Source organism: Triticum aestivum, chromosome 6D (assembly GCF_018294505.1).
Source record: "Triticum aestivum cultivar Chinese Spring chromosome 6D, IWGSC CS RefSeq v2.1, whole genome shotgun sequence".
Taxonomy (NCBI): Eukaryota; Viridiplantae; Streptophyta; class Magnoliopsida; order Poales; family Poaceae; genus Triticum; species Triticum aestivum.
In genome coordinates this window covers 78,574,151-78,591,977 of record NC_057811.1, presented here as the reverse complement: position 1 = coordinate 78,591,977, position 17,827 = coordinate 78,574,151, and positions in this window count along the sequence as shown.

Here is a 17,827-nt window from a genome sequence, read left to right as displayed (position 1 = left end):
TCGTCCATAGGATTACGCAGTTGGTTTCAGGAGACCACACTGCCATCAATGTTAATGGCCAGGTTAGCAAATTCTTTGCCAACGGTAGGGGCCTGAGGCAAGGCGATCCTGCCTCTCCCATCCTATTCAATTTCGTTGCAGATGCTTTATCTCGCCTCCTTTCTTGGGTAGCTGCCACTGGGCACATTACTCCGGTTTGCTCTAATCTCATTCCCCATGGTCTCACCCATCTCCAATATGCGGACGACACTATTATTCTGGTTGAGATGAATGAGGCCTGCCTTGCCCACCTCAAATTTATTTTACTTTGCTTCGAGGCCATGTCGGGGCTTAAGATTAACGTTGCCAAGAGCGAAGTAGTTGTGACTGGTGTGGACGAGTCGGAAGCCGCGCGAGTGGCCCACCTTCTTAACTGTAAGCAGGGCTCCTATCCGTTCAAATACTTGGGGTTGCCTATTTCCCCGGATGTGCTACATGCCAAAGATTTTGCCCCGATAGTCACTAAGGTGGGAAACAGGGTCCTTCCCTGGCGGGGTAGATATAATACGAACGCTGGTAAAGTGGCCCTAATGAATGCTTGTCTCTCCTCCCTCCCCATGTTCCTTATGGGCTTCTTTCTCTTGTCGGCTGGGATTCATGCTGGTTTTGACAAACACCGTGGGGCGTTTTACTGGAATGCTACGGACAACCGTCGCAAATATCGCTTCGTCAAATGGAAATTGATGTGCAGGCCCAAAAACCTTGGGGGGTTAGGGATTCTCAATACTTCCATCATGAACCAATGCTTGATGATTAAATGGTGGTGGAAGATTATGAGCGCTGAGGATCAACCCCTTTGGCTGTTGATCCTTAAGGCTAAATATTTCCCATCCTCAAGCCCGATGTTCACTCTGCCGCGTGGTGGCTCTCAGTTTTGGAAGTCTGTGGTCAAAGTTAGACCTGTTTTTCAATCTTTTGTTAAGTTTGTTGTTGGGGATGGTTCCTCTATTCGGTTTTGGCTTGATTGGTGGTGTGGAGATTCACCTCTCTCGGTGACCTTCCCTACCCTTTTCTCTTACTGCTCTGAACCTAATATTTCTATTGCGAAGCTTGCTTCCCAGGGGTGGAACCTGGCCTTCCGCCGTTCTCTGTCGCCTGTAGAGTTTGAAGATTGGCAACGTCTTACTGCCCTCTTCCCTACGCTCTCGACGGTCAGGGACTCGGTGCTCTGGCCGCTTTCTTCCTCTGGGCGGTTTTCTGTTAAGTCGCTCTATTCTAAGCTAGTTGGTGGCACACCTACCAGTCGTTTTCCCAAGTTTGGAAGGCCCGTATTCCCCCTAAGATAAAAAAATTCTTGTGGCAAGCCTTTCGAGGCCGTCTGCCCTCGGCTGATCAGATTCGTAAGAGAAACGAGTCGGGCTCCCAGTTTTGTGCTCTTTGTGGTGAGGTGGAAGACTCGGATCATATCTTTTTTCACTGTCACCTGGCTAAGCTTATTTGGAGTTGTGTGCGGGACTGGCTTCATGTGTCTTGGGCCCCTGCCTCCTTTGCTGAGTTGCGCAGCCTGGCATCCAACCTCTCCGGTGTTTCTAGATGGATCTTTTGGGTGGGCTTGGGGGCTTTATGCTGGTCTCTGTGGACTACTAGGAACAAATTTACTATCGAGCACGTGTTTCCGGCTAAACTGGCTGACTGCTTATTTAAATCATGTGCTTTCCTGCAGCAGTGGAAATCATTGACTAAGGCCGACAACCAAGAGGCGCTATCTATGCTGATCGACAAAATCCGGACCACGGCGTCTTAGTTATGCAGACAAGAGCTTGATGCTTGAGGGATTCTTTTGGGCCTGAGTCTTTAGCTTAGTTGGTTCCTTCTATTCCAGCCTGCGTGCCGTGTACTGGCGTGGGAGCCATGTACCATGACTTTATCCTCGTTGTCTTGCCCAGCGTTGGGGCTTGGGTGTGTTTGATACATTTCGGTGATGCTGTTGCTACCTGCCTTATGGCTTTATTTATAAAGTCGGGCGTATGCCTTTCCTCTAAAAAAATGGAATACCTGGGTAGATGGTGACGGTCCGATCATGGTAGATTGTGTGACCATGTTGCACATCAGTGGTACCATGGGTAACGACTGCTAAGATAGTTGATCCCAATATGCCAAAGTCAGCTACAAGGTTCCAGGTTAGACCGAATCACGGATGCAAATGCACATCCAGGATCGGCGATCTTATTTTGATCGCGGGATGACTGGTCCCTGCAAAATAATGGAGTACTGTTAGGGATGCAAATGATGGTTTGTGCATTCCATTTGTAATCTCCCGTACCGTAGGATGGCAACCAGATGAAACAAGTCCCCTGGCTTGTCACCGCGAAGATGCGGCCTAGATGGCACACGGTGTCTTCGAACGTGTAGGGGTACAAATCTGCCACCGCCAACATGCGCCAGCCTCTGCCGTTACTGCCTCTTGCGTTGATGGCAATCCTTATGTCGAACACCGCGATGAGATAGTAATCGTCGTAGCCGCGTCGCTTTGTTGGCGGGTCCGCAATTGCTATCTTCTTCAATCTCATGTAGGCATCATCATACGTATTCAAGCCCAGCCAGTCCGGAAGGCCGATCCCAATGGTGGAGAAGGGGTCTACCGAAACGGCCGCACTGCTGTGGATGTTGTGCAAAATGAGGCTGGTATCCCGCCGGAGGTATGCAAGCCAATCTTCGTTGGCACCGATCCAGACCTATATATAAGAGGTGGGCAGCGGAGAAATTACGAGATGGAAATGGAATAACTAAGTACTACATGATCAAACTCCATTACTGACCTACTCATCCGACAAAATCCGACTACCTCTCAACGTCGGCAACTCTAGCGGAGTCAATGTGCAACCATGGCCAGTGAGCGGTGGACTGTTCGAAGGATTGTCCCATAGAAGAACCTTCTCCTCGAGGACGCATGGAGACCAACAAGCATGGCCTTTTCCCAAGCCTTTTTAAGCACCGTCTTGAAAAAGTTGGTGCAGGAAGCACCGAGTCTTGCGGCGGTGAGGACGTCGGAGCGGCGTGTGATTTATCCCAGAGGATCGTCGTCCAAGGTCTCCCAGCCCCGACGAGGAGGTGAACCGCCTGGCAAATCCATGGGAGCAGCGATGAACTGCCTTATCTTCGGGGGGAGGGGAACTGGCGAGGAGGAGATAAGAGCGTAGTAACCGCAGGGCCTCGTCCCTTCCAACTGTAGATCGTTCCTTTAGCGAAGGGGTGAGGCTATTATTTACTACTAGTACTAGCATTATGGGACGTTATGGGATTGCATTATACTGTAAATAATAGCACTAGTAAGAAATTTTGGCACTAGCTAGTAGTTTTTGGCGTGGATTAAGAAATTTTGGGTATGTTTTTGCTATTTTTTAAACACGCCAACTAGTGTCAAAAAACGTCTTACATTATGTGACGGAAGAGTACGTGCTCGTACTGTAGCAGTACTAGTACTAATTTTTCAACTAGTAGTGCGATGTACTATACTTCTAGTATAGTGCACCAGTTTTGAACTCTTGAATCTCAGGGCCAAGGAGCTACAGTTGGAAGTGGAGGGTACTACTGTTCTCTAGAACCATCGCTGTACTATCAATGCAAGGAAAGTACACCTGCATAGTGGCCTAGTGGGTACTCTCGGTGCTCTATTCAGCCGCTCCTGTCACGTAGCTGGCCTACTCAGCCACTCCTCTCACGCACACACTAGCAGCTTGTTCATCAGCGACGGTTACTGCGGGGGCAGAACATTTGAGTTATTTAATACAGCGAGACTAGGCTTTTCGCTTCCATTTGTGGAGGTGTAATGGATCTCGTCGAACTTTCTTAGTAGTTCCTTCTTTATGAATGAGATGAAGCAAAGCTTTTGCCTCCGTTTCAAAAAAACACGTCAAGAGGAATTTCTTTTAAGTAGAGCCGATAATGGAGTGAAGTCCATGCGTGCAACGCCACAAGCTATAGAGTAGTATTAGAGCACTTTACATATAGAGCCATATTGCACAGTTCCCAATGCCCTGCCAGGCTTTTCCGACTCCTCGGGGTTAATTGGGAGGCACTAGTTTAAATATGCTACTAGCTGATGAGGAAGCTGCAAGCGAGGTGCGGCTAGCGAGCACGCGAGCCACGAGATGCTAGGAAGGAAAACCCGTTCACATGGCTAGGCTATCCAGTGCACCCAGATTGTGGTGCCGTACGTCCGTTTGACTTCAAAACTCAAACTACCCGTGTAAAATATTGGCTCGCAGCAAAGTTACTATTTAAAAAAAAGGCCGCCGTGCATTCGGCCGGGATCGAACCCACAAAACGAGGTATACACTCCCGCGACCACTAGTAGTACTCGTTGGAGTACAACGCAACCTAGAATCGCGTTTTGTCACTAGTAGTACATTGTTCCTTACAAGAAACCCCTAATAATGCAAGAAACCACTAATAATGCTAAGAAACTACCACCACTTGCATACGTGGCGGACTTAAGATAAGACTACCTCATCAACCATTGTACATGCTCTTACCAACCAGCCCTACCAAGAAATGACTACTCTACAAAGTGCCGTTATAGGCACGTTTCAACCCATGGCCCTGTTTGGATACATTTGTTGTCAATCTAACCCTGCCATCCAAACACCACTTTGGTTAGAGTTAGTTCAGGGTTAGAATCTAACTCTAACCTCTCACTTAGAGTATCCAAACAGGTCCCATGTCGCCCATTAAGTCAACGCCTTCTATTTGACCGGGCGTTATGACTTGTGGGACCTACATGTCAGTCTGCACAAAAATCCCCGAGTGACCTCCTACCTCCGGCCCGTCCACCTAGTCATCCTCGGCCATGGGACGCAGCTACCGCCGCCAACAGAAGGCGAGGTCAAAACCGCCGGCGGTGCGGAGCCCATCTTGCGGCAGCCCGGATGCCAGCTCCGTCCGGCGCTCGCGGCCGCTAGCTAGCCAACATAGCTCCGTCCAGCTGCTTGTCTGCAAGGTTTGCTAGCTAGATTGGCACGGCGGCGCGGCGGCTTGCTCGTGCGCGCCGCGCTAAGGCCAGCCATCTGGCTCGAGCGAAGGCCAGCGCGGCGGCTTGCTCGCTCGTGAGTCACGCTCGGGCCAGCCTGCCAACTCGTGCGGAGGCCAGCGCGGCGTCCGGCCCGTCCGGTGGAGCGGTGGCCAACTCGCTCATCACTGGCGCCGCCGACGAACACGCATCAGTACTGTTTGAAGTAATGTACAGGAAAAATAATGATTTGAGGGGGAATAACAGGATAGAAGGTCAGATGTGGGTCCCTCGTGTCAACGGTCAAACAAAATGTGTTGGTTTAAGCCGCCTCGTCAGCACGTACGTGTGGGCCAACCCTGTCATAAATGGGTTTAAACTAACCTAATCGGTACTAGGTAGTAGTTTTTGGCGTGGATTAAGAAATTTTGGGTATGTTTTTGCTATTTTTTGTACAATAGATTCTTCCTAGGGCTGGTTGAAAGTGGTAGTTTTTTGTTAAATACTCTACATATTGTAAGTAGGAGTGAAAGTTAAGCTTTGGAACCCAATAAGCAAGGCTAGTTACATAGTGCATATGTGTACATGATTGAAAGTAAATATCAACCATGAGTGACTAATATCTTGATGGAAAACTCGAAACTATGGAATACTAGGAAAAAAATTGCATGGTTGGAAATACTAGCAATGTTCATGTGCGTTGCAACGAATCATAATTAGAATAATACTTCTTCACAAACTTGACACAAAACACTCTAATTTTGATATACATATATCACTAGAGATATATTATGTTTCAATTAGAATATATTCCTTGGGCTGTTCTGGTGAGGTCAGGGAGGGATGTGGTTGGTTTTAAGATACTAATTATGGGTTTTTCTGCAAATTGGTAGACAAGTGGGATGTTGGTGAGAAAAGGCAACAACTTACCTCACAGTCGTTAGATGTAGATCTAATGGTCACAAACGACGGATGGAAGATACACCATCATCACCAACTTAGTCTTTTGTAGGAGTACTAGCAAGATCCGTGCATTGCATGGAACATCAAGATGCATTTTTTTATAAAACACTTGTTGTGATTGACCCATGCGGGAGTAATCCCATGTGTAAAAACTAATGATATCTCGAGAAATAGGAGATAAGGTGAAGAGGAGTGAGGCGTGGTGGTGATTGGTGGTCGGACTGAGCGGAGGCATGGGGATTGACGACGCTGGCAGCGGCCACCAGGCCAATTTGTTCCAGAGGCTTCCTTTCTTAATTGCTCAACAATGAGGTTGTTGGAGATAAGGATGAACGAGGGAAGGCCTTGTCTGCAAATGTGGAGAGGGGTGCGTGTATCTTTTAGTTTAATTTCCATCCGTCAGATATAGATCGGACGGTCTATCTTGCAAGATGGCACGCGTACCATCATCACCAACTCAGTTTTTTACAAGAGAAGTATGGAGATACAAACGTCTTATTGATACTTGCTTCCATAAACTAGCATCTACATTCTATTCAACGCCTCAGCATGTGAGGCCTTAGCACGATGACTTCTCGACTGTGTAAAACAAAGGTTTTCCCGTCGCCGATAAGGAGGGGGTGACGGCGGCGCGCTTTTTGGCTTGCTCTAGTCCTAGTAGTCATACTAGGTGGTCTAAGCACGTGTAGATTTATTATTTTTCATGTCTCGTGTTCGCCATACTGCCACGACTGTTGATGAATAGACAGTAAGTTATTCACGGGGAAACCCTTGTTGAGCGTGTTTGCGAGAGAGAGAGAGTGCGTGTGTGATATGTCTAGAGACTGAGGCAATGATAACAGATTCTTTGTGTCTATGTGTGTGGAGGATAGAGAGAGACATGTACATGGGGCTTTGTGTTGTGTAATGTGGAGACACATATACATAATTACAGAGTGAGTGTGTGTAACACCCCGCATGTAATTTTCCATATTTGTAACTCCAACTCTTTCCATTTCCGGCTATGTGTTATGATATTCCCTTCGTGGTCGGGTTTTGTTTGTCGTTTTGCATTTTGTTCATGTCATGCATCTCATATCATGTCATCATGTGCATTGCATTTGCATACGTGTTCGTCTCTTGCATCCGAGCATTTTCCCCGTTGTCCGTTTTGCAATCCGGCGCTCCCATCTCCTCCGGCGCACCCCTCTTGTTTTCTTTCGTGAGAGGGTGTCATATGTTCTCGGAATGGACCGAGGCTTGTCAAGTGGCCTTGGTATACCACCGGTAGACCACCGGTCAAGTTTCGTTCCATTTGGAGGTCATTTGGTACTCCAACGGTTAACCGGGCATCCGCAATGTCCTTCTGTGTGTTGCAGCAAAACCCCCTCTATAAACAGCCCAAAACCCCTCTAACCCACTTCCATGCTCTGGGTTGTTCGATCACGATCGTGTGGGCGAAAAGCGCACTCCGTTTCGACTCACCTAGCTCCCTCTACCTATATATATGCATCTTTCCCGAAATACATTCGCAGTCCAACCCTAAAAATCGCCCTCCGGCGCCGCCGGACGTGTCCGTACCACGCCGGACAAACACGCCGCCGCCCGCAGCCTCTCCGCGCCCGCCACGTGGCGCGCCACCGCTCGCCGCCGACGCCGGCCCGTGAGCCCGCGCGGGGCCCTCCGGGCCCGTTCGCCGCACCCGCGCGCCTCCTCCTCTGGACAGCGCCGCCGCCGCCCGTTCTCCTCGCCGTCGCCGCACCGCCGCCCTCCCGCGTCGCCGTCCGCCGCGGCCGCGTCCTCCTCCCCCGACGCCGTCGCCCTTCCTCCTCGTCGTCCTCCTCGCCCGCCGGCCGCCGTCCTCTCCCTCGCCGTCGTCTTCTCCGGTAGCTCCGGCCACTGGCGAGCTCGAGGCCGCCTGCTCCCGATCGGATCTGAGAAATACCCACGGTTGACTTTTCTCTCTCCCAAAATTCTTCCAAGTCCCAAGATCTTCGCAGTATGTTGCTATGTTCTTTGCATCATAACTCTCTGCATATAGCTTCGTTTCGTGCGTGTAATATATCGAAATGTTCGCCTCATGATCCTCTATATTTTGTTCAATTGCACCATGTTCATTAGAGTCCATCTTGATGCCCAAATCTCTGGTGCAAGAGTGCTAGTTGTTGTTATCTGCTGTTACTTAGCAGAACTTGGAGATTTGTTATTTTTGTTGCATTTAATCTGTGCATCTTATGGGCATGAGCTCTACATGTGTTTTGTTGTATGCCATGCCATATTTCCATAGGTTTATGCCATGTATTTTTGTGAGCTCTGTAGTGACTAACACAAGCATGCAAACTAGGCTCTGTAATGTTTCTGATTTCAGGGACTTACTAATTTCTCTAAGTCTTTGTCTACTGTTATTTTGTTGCCATGTAAACTTGATGCTACAGAGAGATCCATGCATCTTTTGGAGATGTTCAGTAAGGATGTTTTGTAGATATTGTTGTAATTGATCCATTCCTGCCCTTGTTTGCATTTATGGAGTGCCATAGCATGACTCTATCTTGCTCTACTTTTGCTATAAAATATTTCTGGCAGATTGTTTACGTGTTATTCAATTTTGCCAAGCTTGTTGTAGTTGTTTCATACATGCTATGCTTTTGTTCTTGCCATGGATAGCTTCATAAACATGCCATCTTGCTGTAGTTATGCTTGTTTTGTCATGAATTGCTTTGTGGTGAGTGCATCAAGCTCACCAAGATGCCTTCATATTATTGTTTCTGCCATGCTTTGTTTTCTGCCAAGTCTGAAACCTGTTAACGAAACCATCTATGTTTACGTAGTTGCCATCATATCTTCTGGTCCTTTTGGCTTACGGTCAGTAAGGGACTTTTGTCCTATGCATTTAGTAGAATACTGCCATGCCTTGTTTTGCCATGTTAAGTTCCTGTAGCATGTTGTTTTCGTGCTCTGAACATTGCTACCTGATGCTGTTTCAGTCATGTCCAGTAATTTCACCAAGTCTGTGAACCTGTTATCTTTTGAACTTTTGCCATGCTTGTTTGAACCTGCTGTGTTGTGATCTAGCCGTAGCTCAGTGTTCATCATTTGTCAAGAATCTCCTGTAGATTACTGCCATATTCTTTGTTGCTATGTTGGAGTGCTGTAGCATTGTTACTTGTTGCATCCTAAGTGCTATCATGCTGTTAATCGCAGATTCGTGTCATTCTTGTTTTGCTTGCCATTTGCAAACGTGCATCCGTTTCCGGTGATCTTTATATTGATTTCGACCGAAATCATCTCATCTTTCCAGTGGCATGCTTGGTTTGCCAAGTTACTGCCTTGTTCATCATTTTCTTCCGGAGCACGCATATGCATCGCATATCATATCTTGCATATCATTCATGTTTTGCATCATGTTGCTTGTGCATTTCCCGTGATTGATTGTGGTTCCATTGCTTGTGTTCTTGTCTTGGGTAGAGCCGGGAGACGAGTTCGTGAACGAGGAACCTGTTGAGTACGCTTACGAGGATCAAGCTTTCGACAACTCTGAGAACCTTGCAGGCAAGATGACCACCCCTCAAAATCACTTCTATCTTTGCTTTGCTAGTTGTTCGTTCTATTGCCATGCTGCGCTACCTACCACTTGCTATATCATGCCTTCCATATTGCCTTGACAGCCTCTAACCATCTTTTCCTAGCAAACCGTTGTTTGGCTAAGTTACCGCTTTTGCTCAGCCCTTCTTATAGCGTTGCTAGTTGCAGGTGAAGTTGAAGTTGGTTCCATGTTGGAACATGGATACTTTGGAATATCACAATATCTCTTATTTAATTAATGCATCTATATATTTGGTAAAGGGTGGAAGGCTCGGCCTTATACCTGGTGTTTTGTTCCACTCTTGCCGCCCTAGTTTCTGTCATACCGGTATTATATTCCTTGAGTTTGCATTCCTTACGCGGTTGGGTGATTTATGGGACCCCCTTGACAGTTCGCCTTGAATAAAACTCCTCCAGCAAGGCCCAACCTTGGTTTTACCATTTGCCGCCTAAGCCTTTTCCCCTGGGTTTTCGCGAGACCGAGGGTCATCTTTATTTAAACCCCCGGGCCAGTGTTCCTCTGAGTGCTGGTCCAAACTAGAGCCCTTTGCAGCGCCACCTTGGGGAAACTCGAGGATTGGTTTTAGTTGTACGGACTGCTCATCCAGTGTGCCCTGAGAACGAGATATGTGCAGCTCCTATCGGGATTTGTCGGCACATTCGGGCGGCTTTGCTGGTCTTGTTTTACCATTGTCGAAATGTTTTGTAAACCGGGATTCCGAGACTGATCGGGTCTTTCCGGGAGAAGGTTTATCATTCGTTGACCGTGAGAGCTTATGATGGGCTAAGTTGGGACACCCCTGCAGGGTATTATCTTTCGAAAGCCGTGCCCGCGGTTATGAGGCAGATGGGATTTTGTTAATGTCCGGTTGTAGAGAACTTGTCACTTGACCCAATTACACCATCCTTTCCTATAAGCTTAAATAGTCTTGATCTCGCGGGTGTGAGATTGCTGAGTCCTCGTGACTCACAGATTCTACCAAAACAGTTGCAGGTGCCGACGATGCCAGTGCAGATGATGGGATCGACCTCAAGTGGGAGTTCGATGAGGAACGTGGTCGTTACTATGTGTCTTTTCCTGATGATCAGTAGTGGAGCCCAGTTGGGACGATCGGGGATCTAGCATTTGGGGTTATCTTATTTTCATCTGGATTTTGACCATAGTCGGTCTATATGTGTGTATTTTGGATGATGTATGAATTATATTTATGTATTGTGTGAAGTGGCGATTGTAAGCCAACTCTCGTTATCCCATTCTTGTTCATTACATGGGATTGTGTGAAGATGACCCTTCTTCCGACAAAACCACAATGCGGTTATGCCTCTAAGTCGTGCCTCGACACGTGGGAGATATAGCCGCATCGTGGGCGTTACAAGTTGGTAATCAGAGCCATCCCGACTTAGGAGCCCCCTGCTTGATCGAATCGCTGGCGTTGTTGAGTCTAGAACAAAAATGTTTTGAGTCTTAGGATTATATATATCGGAGAGTAGGATTCTTTTTACTCCTCAGTCCCTTCGTCGCTCTGGTCAGGCCTCCTGACGTAGAAGTTTTGACTCTTCTCTCCTCAAATTTCACAAAAAAAAAATTTAGGATCACGCGGGTATCTTGGAATCGTTCCGATGGTTTTGTGACGAGAACATTGTTCTTGGTGCCTCCTGACATTTAGGGGTTGTGGCAGTGTCCCGGGGAGTTGAGCTCCGAGGTGTTGTCGTCACAATTTTATCGTTGCAATTCTGGAATACCTGAGTTTCACCGACATCGAAATCTCTTTTATGCAGTTGTTGGTGAGATCACCTTGACGCCACCCAGTACTGGGGCGGGAGTTCGGGAGTATTGCCATAACTAGTATAACGGATGTTTTTCGAAGGTTGAGGTAAACGATTTCCGAAGGTTTCTTGGTTATGTGTTGACGGATGGATACAGCTGGATCTAGGGATTGCTAGTTTGGGTGATATATTTTGTGTCCCCTGTATCCCCAACACCAGATTGCATAACCAGAAAGTTTCGGGAGTTTATAAGTGGGAATTCAAGTAGCTCTTAGGATATCTTTCCGGCAGACGCATGATATGAGATTGGGGTTCGACGTCTAGAGGTCCGCCTTTCCACGGTTGGTTTTACAGTGGTCTCGTAGTGTCTTAAAGAGTCCTTGGCTATGCCGACTCGGGGACGCTTCGTATGTCATGTGCACAGCCTTGTACATGATGGTGTTGTACGATCGAGCCCGTGTGGGCCCCACCACGAAAACTTCGGATGAAATCTCTATCATATGTTTGTTCCGGCTTATTCTGCAAGCCAATACTTTGTTTTGTTTTGAATTGTGGTATTCGAGTTGCTTCGAAGTCTAATGTTGATTCCATACCTTTTTTTCTAAGTGGCTTCTCAACTAATGGAAGTGTGATCATTTACTATGGAATTCATTCGTTCATCCTCGTTCGAATGTTTATTGTGAAGACTATATGTTGCAATTTCTATCCGTTGATTCTACTTGACTATTTGTCTATCAAGATGCTAACGGATGTCACCCTCTTCAGGATGGCTCCGCCAACGCGTCAGAATCCGGAACGCAATGAAGGGAGTCAAGCGAACCCTCCGCCACCACCTCCGCCTCCGGAGGCATGGCAAGCTATCATGGCAGCCACCAACGCCAATGCTCAGATGATTCTGCAACTCTTGCAAGAACGCACCCAAGGGCAAGGCAATCAAGGAAATCAAGGTCAAGGCAACAATCAGTCTCACTTCGCTACCCTCAACCAGTTTCTCGCAAATCAGCCCAAGTCTTTCAGCTACTGTGTCGAGGCCACGTATGCCGATGATTGGCTCGTAGACATCAACAAGCATTTTGAATGTAGCAATGTCAGGCCTGAGGACTATGTCAAGTTCGCTTCTTTTCAACTCAAGGACCAAGCTGCTGATTGGTATCAACAATACAAAGATTCCAGAGGAGGTCGTGTGATCACTTGGACTGACTTCTGTCGGGATTTCAAAGCGCACCACATTCCACAAAGTGTTGTTGAGAGCAAGCATGAGGAGTTCCGCAATCTCAAGCAAGGCAACATGTCTGTGTATCAATTCAACATCCAGTTTCAGAAACTTGCTCGCTTCGCTAAACAAGACGTTCCTGATGAAAAGAGCATGATCTATCACTTCAGAGGTGGCCTTAGAGAGGATCTGCAGTTAGCTCTCGTTCTTGTTGAGCCTACTCAGTTTGATCAATTCTATAATATGGCACTGAAGCAAGAGGCTGCTCAGCTCAAGTGTGAGGCTTCTAAGAAGAGAGTCAGAGACGCAGTTCAGTCTTCTTCTTCCTCACTTGTGGCTGCTAAGCAACAGAAGTTCTGGTTGCCTCCTCCTCCTCCGTTTTGTCAGCCTTACCAGCAGAAGAACAAAGGTGGCCATGGATCTTCCCACTCTTCCAACTCTGGCTATCAGAACAAGTCTCAGAATCAAGCTCCAAAGTCCAATGCTCCTTATCATCGTCCACTCTCAGAGGTGACTTGCAACAAGTGTCAGCAGAAAGGTCACTATGCTAACAAGTGCTTCAACCAAAGGCGCCTTCCGCCTCCTCCTCCTGTCAGATCTTCCAACAATGCAGTGGTCAAGCATAATCCCAAGGCTGCTAAGGTGAACATGATGAATGCAGCTCAAGCGGAGGAATCTACTGATGTGATAATGGGTAATCTTCCAGTTAATGATATTCGTGCAAAAGTCTTATTTGATACTGGTGCATAGCATTCTTTCATTTCAAGACCTTTTCTGGCTATGCATGATCTGGTTACTGAAGTATTGTCGAGTCCTCTGTCTATTGTTTCCCCGGCTCGACAATTGACTTCTCGAGCATTCGTTCGGGATTCCGTTATCAAGATGGGGAACTATAAATTGCTATCTTCTCCAGTTGTTCTGGGTGACTCGGATATTGATCTAATTCTTGGGATGGACTGGCTTTCTAAGCACAAGGCTCAACTTGATTGTGCGGCCAGGGAAATTCAATTGACACAGTCTTCTGAGGATGTGATTATTTATGCCGCTCGTGATGAAACCATTCGGTTGTTTTCTCTCAATGAGAAGGGCGAATTGAATGCCATCTCTCAGATTCCAGTCGTTTGTGAGTACCAAGATGTTTTTCCAGAAGAGCTTCCGGGTATGCCTCCTCACCAGCCAGTTGAGTTCGTTATCGATCTTGAGCCTGGCACTGAACCCGTTTGCAAGCGTCCATACAAGCTTGGACCCAAGGAGCTGAAGGAATTGAAGAAATAGCTCGATGAACAAGAGCATCTGGGTTTGATCAGACCGAGTTCATCTCCATGGGGTTGTGGTGTTCTTTTTGTCCAGAAGAAGGATGTCACGGACCGACTTTGTGTCGACTACCGCCCATTGAACAAGAAGACTATCAAGAACAAGTATCCACTTCCCAACATCAATGAGCTATTCGAGCAACTCAAAGGTGTGAAAGTATTCTCCAAGCTTGACCTTCGTATGGGTTATCATCAGATTCGCATTCATGAAGAAGATATTCCCAAGACAGCATTCAGAACAAGCTTTGGTTCTTATGAATATACTGTCATGTCTTTCGGCCTTGTCAATGCTCCTCCAACCTTCTCTCGGATGATGAATTTCATCTTCAACCCCTATACCAATGAATTCGTCCTGGTGTATCTCGATGATATCTTGGTCTTCTCCAAGAATAAGAAGGATCATGCCAAACATTTGCGATTGGTGCTCGACAAGCTCAGAGAGTATCAATTCTATGCGAAGTTTTCCAAATGTGAGTTTTGGCTTGATGAAGTTCTTTACCTTGGTCACATCATCTCTGCCAAGGGCATCGCTGTTAACCCCGAGAAGGTGTCCGCAATTGTGAATTGGGAACCTCCTCAGAATGTCAACCAGCTCTGCAGTTTTCTTGGTCTTGCAAGCTACTGCCGAAGATTCGTTGAGAATTTCTCTAAGATTGCAAAGCCTCTTTCCAACCTCCTCCAGAAGCATGTGAAGTATGTCTGGTCTCCTGAGTGTGACGTTGCTTTCAACACTCTCAAAGAGAAACTAGTCACAGGTCCTGTCTTAACTCCCCCTGATGAATCCAAGCCATTTGAAGTTTTCTGTGATGCTTCTCTCCAAGGTCTCGGTGCTGTGTTAATGCAAGAGAAGAAAGTTGTGGCTTATACCTCTCGTCAGTTGAAGCCCAATGAAAAGAACTACCCCACTCACGATCTTGAGTTGGCGGCAGTTGTCCATGCATTGATAACATGGAGACATCTCTTGTTGGGAAGACAAGTTGACATTTTCACCGATCACAAGAGTCTCAAGTACATCTTCACTCAGCCCAACCTCAACCTCAGGCAGACTCGATGGGTCGAAATGATTCACGAGTACAATCCGAGTATTGAATATACTCCTGGCAAAGCCAATGTCATTGCAGATGCTTTGAGCAGGAAGGCTTATTGCAACAGCTTAATGCTTAAGCCATTCCAACCGGATCTTTGTGAAGCTTTCCGCAAGTTGAATCTCCAAGTTGTTCCTCAAGGCTTTCTTGCCAACCTCATAGTCTCTCCTACTTTGGAAGATCAAATTCGTGAGGCACAACTCCTGGATACCATGGTGAAGAAGGTGAAACGTGGTATCGACAAGGGTCTTTCCAAATACAAGTGCTATCGCATTGATGACAGAGACACTTTGTTCTTCGAGGACCGGATTGTGGTTCCTAAAGGTGATCTAAGGAAAGTCATTATGAACGAGGCGCATAATTCTCTTCTTTCCATTCATCCTTGAAGTACGAAGATGTACCATGACCTCAAGCAGTCGTATTGGTGGAATCGAATGAAGCGAGAAATCGCTCAATTCGTGAACGAATGTGATGTCTGTCGAAGAGTGAAAGGAGAACACCAACGACCAGCTGGTCTCCTCCAACCTCTTGCTATCCCAGAGTGGAAGTTTGATCATATCGAAATGGACTTCGTGACTGGATTTCCAAAGTCCAAGCGCGGAAATGATGCTATCTTCATTGTCATTGACAAGCTTTCTAAAGTGGCTCATTTCCTTCCAATCAAAGAGTCTATCACAGCAGCTGAGTTGGCAGAGCTTTACACCTCCAGAATTGTCTCCTTGCACGGCATTCCACAATTGATCTCTTCAGATCATGGAAGCATCTTTACTTCTAAGTTCTGGGACTCCTTCCAGAAGGCCATGGGCACCAACATTCGCTTCAGCACAGCTTTCCATCCTCAAACTAGTGGTCAAGTCGAGCGAGTCAATCAAATTCTTGAAGATATGCTCAGTGCTTGTGTCATTTCCTTTGGCATGAAATGGGAAGATTGTCTTCCATATGCCGAATTCTCCTACAACAATAGCTTCCAAGCAAGTTCGGGCAAGGCCCCATTCGAGATTCTCTATGGCAGAAAGTGCCGTACTCCTCTCAATTGGTCAGAGACCGGTGAACGCCAACTTCTTGGCAATGACTTAATCACAGAGGCTGAAGAAATGTGTAAAGTCATCCGTGAAAATCTCAAAGCCGCGCAATCGCGCCAGAAGAGTTACTATGGTAGTAAGCACCGTGATGTGGCTTTCGAGATCGGAGACCATGTCTACCTCTGCGTCTCTCCAATGAAAGGCACTCGTCGCTTCGGTATCAAAGGGAAGCTTGCCCCTAGATACGTGGGTCCTTTCAAGATCATTGGCAAAAGAGGCAACCTCGCCTATCAACTTGAGCTTCCTTCCAACTTCGCGAATGTGCACGATGTGATCCACGTGTCACAGCTTCGCAAGTGCTTCAAGACGCCCGAGCGCACTATCAACTTCGAAGAGATTGACCTCCAAGAAGATATGTCTTATCATGAGCACCTCGTTGCTATTCTTGAAGAAACTGAGCGCAAGACTCGCAACAAGTCTATCAAATTCCTGAAAGTGAAGTGGCCGCACCATTCCGACTGGGAAGCCACCTGGGAACGCGGGAACCACCTCCGTTCCGAATATCCGGAGTTCTTTCAGTCCTAGATCTCGGGACGAGATCCTCTCGTAGTGGTGGAGTGTTGTAACACCCCGCATGTAATTTTCCATATTTGTAACTCCAACTCTTGCCATTTCCGGCTATGTGTTATGATATTCCCTTCGTGGTCGGGTTTTGTTTGTCGTTTTGCATTTTGTTCATGTCATGCATCTCATATCATGTCATCATGTGCATTGCATTTGCATACGTGTTCGTCTCTTGCATCCGAGCATTTTCCCCGTTGTCCGTTTTGCAATCCGGCGCTCCCATCTCCTCCGGCGCACCCCTCTTGTTTTCTTTCGTGAGCGGGTGTCATACGTTCTCGGAATGGATCAAGGCTTGTCAAGTGGCCTTGGTATACCACCGGTAGACCACCGGTCAAATTTCGTTCCATTTGGAGGTCATTTGGTACTCCAACGGTTAACCGGGCATCCGCAATGTCCTTCTGTGTGTTGCAGCAAAAACCCCTCTATAAACAGCCCAAAACCCCTCTAACCCACTTCCATGCTCTGGGTCGTTCGATCACGATCGTGTGGGCGAAAACCGCACTCCGTTTGGACTCTCCTAGCTCCCTCTACCTATATGCATCTCTCCCGAAATACATTCGCAGTCCAACCCTAAAAATCGCCCTTCGGCGCCGCCGGACATGTCCGTACCACGCCGGACAAACACGCCGCCGCCCGCAGCCTCTCCGCGCCCGCCACGTGGCGCGCCACCGCTCGCCGCCGATGCCGGCCCGCGAGCCCGCGCGGGGCCCTCCGGGCCCGTTCGCCGCCGCCCGTTCTCCTCGTCGTCGCCGCACCGCCGCCCTCCCGTGTCGCCATCCGCCGCGGCCGCGTCCTCCTTCCCCGCGCCGTCGCCCTTCCTCCTCGCCGTCCTCCTCGCCCGCCGGCCGCCGTCCTCTCCCTCGCCGTCGTCTTCTCCGGTAGCTCCGGCCACCGGCGAGCTCGAGGCCGCCTGCTCCCGATCGGATCTGAGAAATACCCACGGTTGACTTTTCTCTCTCCCAAAATTCTTCCAAGTCCCAAGATCTTCATAGTATGTTGCTATGTTCTTTGCATCATAACTCTCTGCATATAGCTTCGTTTCGTGCGTGTAATATATCGAAATGTTCGTCTCGTGATGCTCTATATTTTGTTCAATTGCACTATGTTCATTAGAGTCCATCTTGATGCCCAAATCTCTGGTGCAAGAGTGCTAGTTGCTGTTATCTGCTGTTACTTAGCAGAACTTGGAGATTTGTTATTTTTGTTGCATTTAATCTGTGCATCTTATGGGCATGAGCTCTACATGTGTTTTGTTGTATGCCATGCCATATTTCCATAGGTTTATGCCATGT